Source organism: Ctenocephalides felis, unplaced genomic scaffold, assembly GCF_003426905.1.
Source record: "Ctenocephalides felis isolate EL2017-DRISC unplaced genomic scaffold, ASM342690v1 CF-g0.4_SCAFFOLD_03571, whole genome shotgun sequence".
NCBI classification, from domain to species: Eukaryota; Metazoa; Arthropoda; class Insecta; order Siphonaptera; family Pulicidae; genus Ctenocephalides; species Ctenocephalides felis.
In genome coordinates, this window is record NW_020539725.1 from 93076 (window position 1) to 101959 (window position 8884).

The 8884-nt window shown below is 41.8% G+C and overlaps 1 pseudogene; it reads left to right on the top strand.

Annotated features, from left to right (window-relative positions):
- Window positions 1-585, top strand: part of LOC113387148 — a 2751-nt pseudogene extending 2166 nt beyond the window's left edge.
- The last annotated feature ends 8299 nt before the right edge of the window (window positions 586-8884 follow it).

Sequence of the window (8884 nt, forward strand, 5' to 3'; positions counted from 1 at the left end):
GTTCGTACCCATATCCGCAGCAGGTCTCCAAGGTGAAGAGCCTCTAGTCGATAGATAAATGTAGGTAAGGGAAGTCGGCAAATTGGATCCGTAACTTCGGGATAAGGATTGGCTCTGAGGATCGGGGCGTGCCGGGCTTGGTTGGGAAGCGGGCGTAGGCCGATGTGCCGGGCCTGGGCAAGGTGAAATTGTCCTTGTGACTTAGATCCGAGCTCGGTCCCGTGTCTAGGCCCCCCGCGGATCTTTCTTGCTGCGAGGTTTCTGTGCCGGCTTCGGTCGGTCAGTCGTACTCTTCGGCCGCCATTCAACGGTCAGCTCAGAACTGGCACGGACTAGGGGAATCCGACTGTCTAATTAAAACAAAGCATTGCGATGGCCCTAGCGGGTGTTGACGCAATGTGATTTCTGCCCAGTGCTCTGAATGTCAACGTGAAGAAATTCAAGCAAGCGCGGGTAAACGGCGGGAGTAACTATGACTCTCTTAAGGTAGCCAAATGCCTCGTCATCTAACTAGTGACGCGCATGAATGGATTAACGAGATTCCCACTGTCCCTATCTACTAACTCCGCCTGCAGACGTATTCTTGCGCGCTGCTGCCGGTCCTAAGCCCGGGTAAAGGAGGAAGGTTGTGGGGCAAGAACATCTTTGATCCCCACATAAAAGCGGCACACACCGCAAGCTCTAGGTCATGTCTCTGGAGAACGGGGTCCTTGGCTTAATCGCCCGGGACACGAGGAAGGATCCTCTATAAAAAACACCCTCAACTCTAAGGTAGGGCGCGCGCCGACGGAGTGAATGGCTGTGAGGAAATACAGCCCTGAGCGACCAACTCCGAGGCACCAGCCGACACCTCGGCAGTAACAGGCTTGCCCAGGCACTGGGAGCGCTACCTGGGTCGACTGCTAATCTCCTATACTCGTGGGAACAATGATGAGCACCCAAAAATCAAAAATTAAAACGGACAACTCGTTGTCCAAAACGGCCGCTGCCCAAAAGGCAGAAGCCAAAACCCAAGAGAAAGTGCTGGAGAAGGGGGATACAACCCCTAAAGAGAAAGTGGCTAAAAAAGGGGATGCAACCCCTAAAGAGAAAGTGGTGGAAAAGGGGATAAACCCCTAAAGAGAAAGTGGTAGAGAAGGGGGTTACAATCCCTAAAGAGAGCACAACCAATCTATCTGCGGATAGTTTGAATAAGGTTAAAATTGAAAGAGAACAACTTGAAAGTTTTCTTTTCAATGACTCAAATAAAGTGTCCAAAGGCGCAATCAAGTTCATCCTTGAAAAATGGTCTAATTTGGAGCTTATGCTTCAAAAAGAAATTTTAGAGCGCGGAAAAACAGAGACCAAATATAAGGAAAGAACCACAAACATGTCATATGCAAATGTGGCATCTAGAGCACCCAACCCAAAAGTCCCAACGCAAATAGTGCAACAGAAAACAAAAAGCGAATTTATATATATCAAGCCTGAATGTGACAAAACAGACAGGAGATCTAATGACGAAATAAAAGACCACGTAAAAACTGGTCTTAAAGATATTAACAAGCAAATAAAAGTTAGAGGCATACGGCAACTCCGAAATAAAGGAGTTGTCTTAGAGGTTGAAACCAAACGAGATATAGAAATAATTAAGAGAGTAAACTTGAGTGCACAAAAATTAGTTGTGGAAGAGCCCAAAAAGCTACAACCACAACTAATTATGTATGATGTAGAAGAAGACTGCCAGGAAGAAAACTTCCTGGACTGTCTAATTCTAAAGAACTTTGAACACTTAGAGGAAGCAGAGGCAGAGCTTCTAAGAAAGGAGTGCAAAGTGGTAACCAAATTCAAAACAAAATTTGGTAAAAACAACTGGGTAATCCAATTACCCGGAAAGCACGCCAGTAGACTACTCAACGAGGGCAGAGTCTACATGGACTGGCGTACATACAGGCTCAGCGAGTATGTAAAAATTCCTCGTTGCTATAAGTGCCATGCATATGGACACATAGCGAGAGTATGCAGAATCGAGAAACCTATTTGTGAGAATTGTGGCAGCAGTGAACACACCACAAGTGACTGCTCCAAAGAGCAAGACGCAAAATGCGTAAACTGCGTAAGAAATAAACGCAAGGAAACAGGCCACAAGGTGACTTGGAAGTTATGTCCTGAGTACGAGAAACAGCTTCAAATTTACAAAAATAAAATTTCATGGGATTAAAAGCAGCCCAAGTTAACGCACAAAGGTCTAAATCCGCAGCAGCCAACCTAGAACTTATTTTTCATCAGTTAGGACTTGACATACTCTGTATTCAAGAACCTTACTCAATAAGGGGCATAATAAAAGGGTACACCTCAGCAGGACTGAGAGTACTACAACCGGAAACGACCAATCCTTGGGTTGCAATCGTAGTAAGAGACGGAGAATATGATATCTTTCAAAGATCAGAGCTGGAATGTGATCATATAATGTGCGTAGAAATATGTACTTGTAAAGAAAGCTTGTATCTCGTAAACTGCTACATGCAGTTCTCAGTCGACATAAGTATCTTCCTGCGAAAGCTGGACAGAATCCTCAGGAACCTGGCCGGCCGCCGCATCATAGTCACGACAGACGCAAATGCAAAATCTGGTCTGTGGTTTTCGAAAACTCTGGATAGCAGAGGCAAGGAACTAGAGGAGTGGATCGCCTCTAATAACCTAGTTGTTTTGAATGAGCCTGGTCACAACTACACATACCAAAGTGAAGCTGGGGACACAAATATAGATGTAACACTTACAACCCCGAATATGTCTTCAAAAGTGATCAACTGGAATGTGAGTGATATAGCGACCACCAGTGATCACAGCCTTTTAACATTTGAAGTAGTGCTTGAAGCATCAGTCACAAGGCAAATAAAGAATCAAACAGGCTATAACACAAGAAAGGCTAAGTGGGACAGGTTCGGGGAACTGGTGGAGAGGGAATTCGACCAACAAAGTCTGGAGTCTCTGCAGAGGTTAGACCCAAATAGGGCTATTAAGATATTTAACAGAAAGCTAAAAGCAATCTGTGACAAATCCATGCCCAAAAGGAAAGCCGGAAGCAAGGTCATGCCATGGTGGTCGGAGGAGCTGACTTGTCTAAGGCGGGAAACTAATAGAACTAAAAAGTGTCTCTTGCGGGCCAAGAGACTATGTCTTGATGACGTACCAATCAAAATGCAGGCATACAAAAGGGCAAGAAATAACTATGTCAGAGAAATTAGAGAACGTAAAACAACCTCATGGAGAGACTTTGTGACAAGCGTTGGTAACGAAGATCCCTGGAGTATAGTATACAAAATTGTATGCGATAAAATAAACAAGAAGGCTTCTCTATGCTCACTAGAACTCCCTTCCGGGAACTTCAGTGAAACATGGGAAGAAACTGTAAACGTCCTTCTTAAAAAGTGCCTACCTACAGATGATCAGCAAGAGAACGCTGATCACATTAAAATTAGAGAAAACATACGCCAATATCAAAACCAGAACCTCGAACCAATCATCGACTCTGTTGATGTAGAACGGGCATTACTAAAACTGAAAGATAAAAAAGCCCCAGGAGAAGACGGCTTCACTGGCGAAATAATTAAAAAATTATGGAGTCATAACAAACAAGCAATCCTTACAACACTAAATAAATGCTTTCAAGATGGCAGTTTTCCTACCGATTGGAAACAGGCAAACCTATGTCTAATTCCCAAACGAGGGAGTGAAAACAGAAAGCTTGCCAAATCATACCGTCCAATCGCCCTTCTGCCAGTGATGGGAAAGATCTACGAGAAAATACTCGTAGAGCGTATTAAGACAAATTATACAGAAATGAATATGTGCAATGCACGACAATTTGGCTTTAAGGCAGGCGTCTCCACGGAGGACGCACTGCTAACTTTTAGAAAATGCATGGCAACGAATATGAAGTATGTACTTGCTATATTTGTGGATATTGAAGGTGCCTTCGATAACCTGTGGTGGCCCGCCATCACACATAGGCTGACGCAGGCAAACTGCAGCAGCCATATGGTAAATATAGTCAAGGACTACTTTAAAAGGCGAAGCGCCTATGTAAGAGGCAACACGAAGAAGGTTGGAAGAGGCATGCAGAAGGGATGTCCACAAGGATCAATAATTGGTCCTGTTGCATGGAACTTCTGCATGGACGTTCTTCTAGACGGCCTAGTTCAGCTAGGAGAAAATGTGGAACCCATTGCATACGCAGATGACTTGGCGTTAATAATTAAAGGAAACTCCAGAAATGATCTGGAGAGAACTGGTACCATGGCTCTTAAATGCGTTGAGGACTGGTGCGTGACGCATAAAGTGAGAGTCAGCAGTGGAAAAACTGTCGCAATGATGATAAAGGGCAAATTTAATGAAGGCAGACAACCGATTATCAAAGTTGACAACAATAGCCTGAAATATACAAAAGAAGTGCGATACTTGGGAATTACTATAGATAACAGGCTAAACTTTGTAGCGCACACTAAGTTTCTGAGGGAGAAGCTAGTCAGCTTCATCTTGAAAATCAGGAGGGTTGCAAAGGAGGAATGGGGCCTTAAAAGAGGCACCCTTGACACTTTGTACAAAGCAGTGATAATACCTATAGCAACATACAGCGCTGCTGCGTGGTTCGACAAGTCGTCCCACACGCACAACCTTAGAAACTTGAACGCCGCGCAAAGAATAATTCTGCTGACACTCACCAAGGCGTGCCGTACCACCGCAACAAATGCATTACAAACAATAAGTGGCAAAATGCCACTAGACCTAGAAATTACACAACAAGGCATCATAAACCTTGTAAAAAGAAACGAGAAAGTTAGCTGGAACAATTATAATTTCAATCCAATAGCGAACCCAAGCAGGGAAACCCTCAATCTAGAGGTTAAAATGATAAATGAAGCAATAAAGCTGGAATGGCAGAAAAGATGGGAATTGGCAAACACGGGTAGGATAACCTACGGTTTCATTGGCGATATTACATACGCTACAAGGAACAAGTGGTTTAAACCCAGTAGAGAGTGCGTGTACATTCTGACCGGATACGGTCCGTTTAGGCACACACTTTACACAAGGGGCGCCACAGAAGACGACAAATGTCCCTTCTGTGGAGAAAGTGAGACAAGCACGCACATGCTGGTCATGTGCGACAGATATGATGAAGTAAGAAGGCAAAGCCTCTTTGAAATAGCAGGGAACACAAACCTTGATGTGTACCTGGAAACCAAAGCCAATTACCTGGGGCTTGTTGCTTTTGCAGCACGAGCCATTAAAACCAGAAATGAAGTGCAAAACCAAAGCTAAAACCTATAATCCAAACTGAAGCTAGAAATGCAGGACCGCCTCCACGTGGTTAGGGATGGAAACGTCAGCCCACTGACGGCCAAAGGTCCTGCACAACACCCACAAATATAATATTTAAATTGAGAAATAAACAATTATTAAGTAGACGCTACATAGCAATGAGTGAAAGCTCGAGCTATACAGAATAAGAATAAATAATGAATGAATGAATGTCCCTATCTACTTTCTAGCGAAACCACTGCCAAGGGAACGGGCTTGGAAAAATTAGCGGGGAAAGAAGACCCTGTTGAGCTTGACTCTAGTCTGGCATTGTAAGGAGACATGAAAGGTGTAGCATAAGTGGGAGATAGTAATATCGTCGGTGAAATACCACTACTTTCATCGTTTCTTTACTTACTCGATTGGGCGGAAAGCGTGCGTCGAAAACTTGCGTTCCGACTGTCACGGTTTTCTAGAGCCAAGCGCATAAGAGTGGTGTGAGCCATTGCGCCGATCGCCAACAATACTCTAGCGTGATCCGATTCGAGGAAACTGCTAGGCGGGGAGTTTGACTGGGGCGGTACATCTGTCAAATAATAACGCAGGTGTCCTAAGGCCAGCTCAGCGAGGACAGAAACCTCGCGTAGAGCAAAAGGGCAAATGCTGGCTTGATCCCGTTGTTCAGTGTGCACAGGGACTGCGAAAGCATGGCCTATCGATCCTTTTGGCTTGAAGAGTTTTCAGCAAGAGGTGTCAGAAAAGTTACCACAGGGATAACTGGCTTGTGGCAGCCAAGCGTTCATAGCGACGTTGCTTTTTGATCTTCGATGTCGGCTCTTCCTATCATTGCGAAGCAGAATTCGCCAAGCGTTGGATTGTTCACCCACAAATAGGGAACGTGAGCTGGGTTTAGACCGTCGTGAGACAGGTTAGTTTTACCCTACTGATGAATCGTCGTTGCGATAGTAATCCTGCTCAGTACGAGAGGAACCGCAGGTTCGGACATTTGGTTCACGCACTCGGTCGAGCGGCCGGTGGTGCGAAGCTACCATCCGTGGGATTATGCCTGAACGCCTCTAAGGCCGTATCCTTTCTAGACAAAGTAAGCAACGATATCTCTAGGAGTCTCGTGAGTCGAAAGGCTCAATACAATGTGATTTATTAGGTATTCGGCACACGCCGTTTATCGCACGAGCCATTTTTAGCCGAATGAGGCGCTGGACAGGGGCGATATCCGTCCGTTATATCTGTCTTGCCTATAGCGGTCGATCATGGGTTACTAGTTCGATGTAGAGACTCGGAATCGTTTGTAAACGACTTAGGTACCTGGCGGGGTGTTGTACTCGGCAGAGCAGTTACCACGCTGCGATCCGTTGAGACTCAGCCCTTGGCTTGGGGATTCGTCATGTTGGCTTGACGTCACCCCACGCTATTAGAGCATAAGCCTTAAGCCGTCGCATTGCACCATGCCACAATCAGTAGGCTTGACAGTCGAAAACTTGTACATGCTGTACATGTGACACTTCTTCGGTATCTACCTAGCTATTTTGTACAACGTGCGTGAGTCAGCACGTAAATCAAAACTTATCGACAAATTCCAATACTAGAAATATTCATTATTTCTTTCAATAACCATAATGTCAAGAGAATAGTTATAAATATTTTGTAAGTTTACGAAATATATGTTTTTAAGAGAAACTTTTCATAATTTTTTAATATAAATATATGATATAATTCATTAAATTCTAAATAGGGAGAATGTTTTTTGCTAAATTTCTTGGAAATGCGTACAAGTTGCTAATAAGCAAAGTACGTATAAGTTATCTATAATGCAAAATGCGTGCAAGTTGTCAATGTGTAAAATACGTGCAAGTTGTCAATTTGCAGAATGCGTGCAAGTTGTCAATTTGCAGAATACGTGTAAGTTGTCAATGTGCAAAATACGTGCAAGTTGCTATTTTTATTTAATTTTTGTAATATACTCTAAATAATTAGTAACTTCCAACCTATAAATATTTCGATTCTTTTATAATAAAATATTCAGTATATTTATTTCCTTTTTAACAAAATATTCAGTATTTATATATAATTTCAAAACATCTAGTAAACTAGAATCATGCATCGAAACAGGTTAAAAACATTTTCCGGCTTTTTGAAATCAGTAACTTACGGGTACATCAGACTACATCAAGTAAACTTCTAGGGGACATTTGCGAGTAAGCCTAACCTAGAATCATGCATCGAAACAGGTTAAAACATTTTCCGGCTTTTTGAAATCAGTAACTTACGGGTACATCAGACTACATCAAGTAAACTTCTAGGGGACATTTGCGAGTAAGCCTAACCTAGAATCATGCATCGAAACAGGTCAAACTACTTTTGTAGAAAAATATTGTTTTTTGGGTTTTTAGGAATGACATATATTTATTCTATTATTTATTTACATGGCATGGTTTAAATAAAACATTTTTATTTCTTTAAGTTACATTTTTATTTAAAATAAAATTTCTTACATTTAGCTAATACAATTTAAATAAATTAATATCTGAAATCTTGCTTGCTTTCCAGTCGAGGATGCTTTTCACGAGATAGTAGTGTCGCTGTCATAACACCTTCGCGATTTTGCTCTAATACGCGTTTCGATACATTAGCCAGTAATTGAACATGTCTCTCAGTTCCCTGAATGTGGACCGGAATTTTAGGGTCACTCCATGGACACTCATTGCTTTGTAGATATTGTACTAGATGTTCATGAGGAATATTTAGCGTAAAGGCTGGTTCGGATATATTTGAATAATCATCCATATCTATCATATTAGTATAGTCGGTGCATTCGAAATTTATTTCGGGTGTTTTGTAATCTCTCAATTGCGTCAGGTCTTCCACATTATTACGGTAATATAAGATTTTTCTTATAGTGAATCTCGTATTTCCTTTTATTATCAAACAACATTGCTAATAAAATATTTTCCGAGTGAGCATAGTATGCGTTTTTTTAGCAACATTGTTCACAATTTGTCTTAAATTCGAGTCTAAATATTGCGTCCAGCTAATAAATTTATAAAATAATATACTACCATACACCACAGAGTTGTAATATTTAATGTTAAAGTACATTGGAATATATACTTCATACGTAGTTTGCCAGAATTTTCAAATTTTTGGATGGCTTATTAGTAGTTACATATAACCGAAGTAACCTACTAGCCTTCGTGAGCCAACGGGAATGTGCTATTGGACCCTGGTTCATGTTAGCTAAGCCTGTTCGATACTTCTCCAGAAACAACTGCTTTAGCTATTTTTATTTAAATAACAGTTGTCGATTCAGCAGGACTTATATCAGCAAAATTTCAAGTGGGATTGTTTCAAAGTCTTTTACCGGCTGGAAGTATATAGGAAAAAAAATAAATTATATTGAATTTGAACATAGGGTATTAAAAAATAGTAAATATGTTATAACTCACCGGATATATTTCGCATGTTTCAATTTGTTTGCTTAATATTCCGTTTTTGTTCGTGGCCAGTGGTCAATGATTTTCCAAATAGTTAAATAAATGGCAAAGAAGTGGAAGTTCGTTAAAGTGGAGAAGACACACAACCA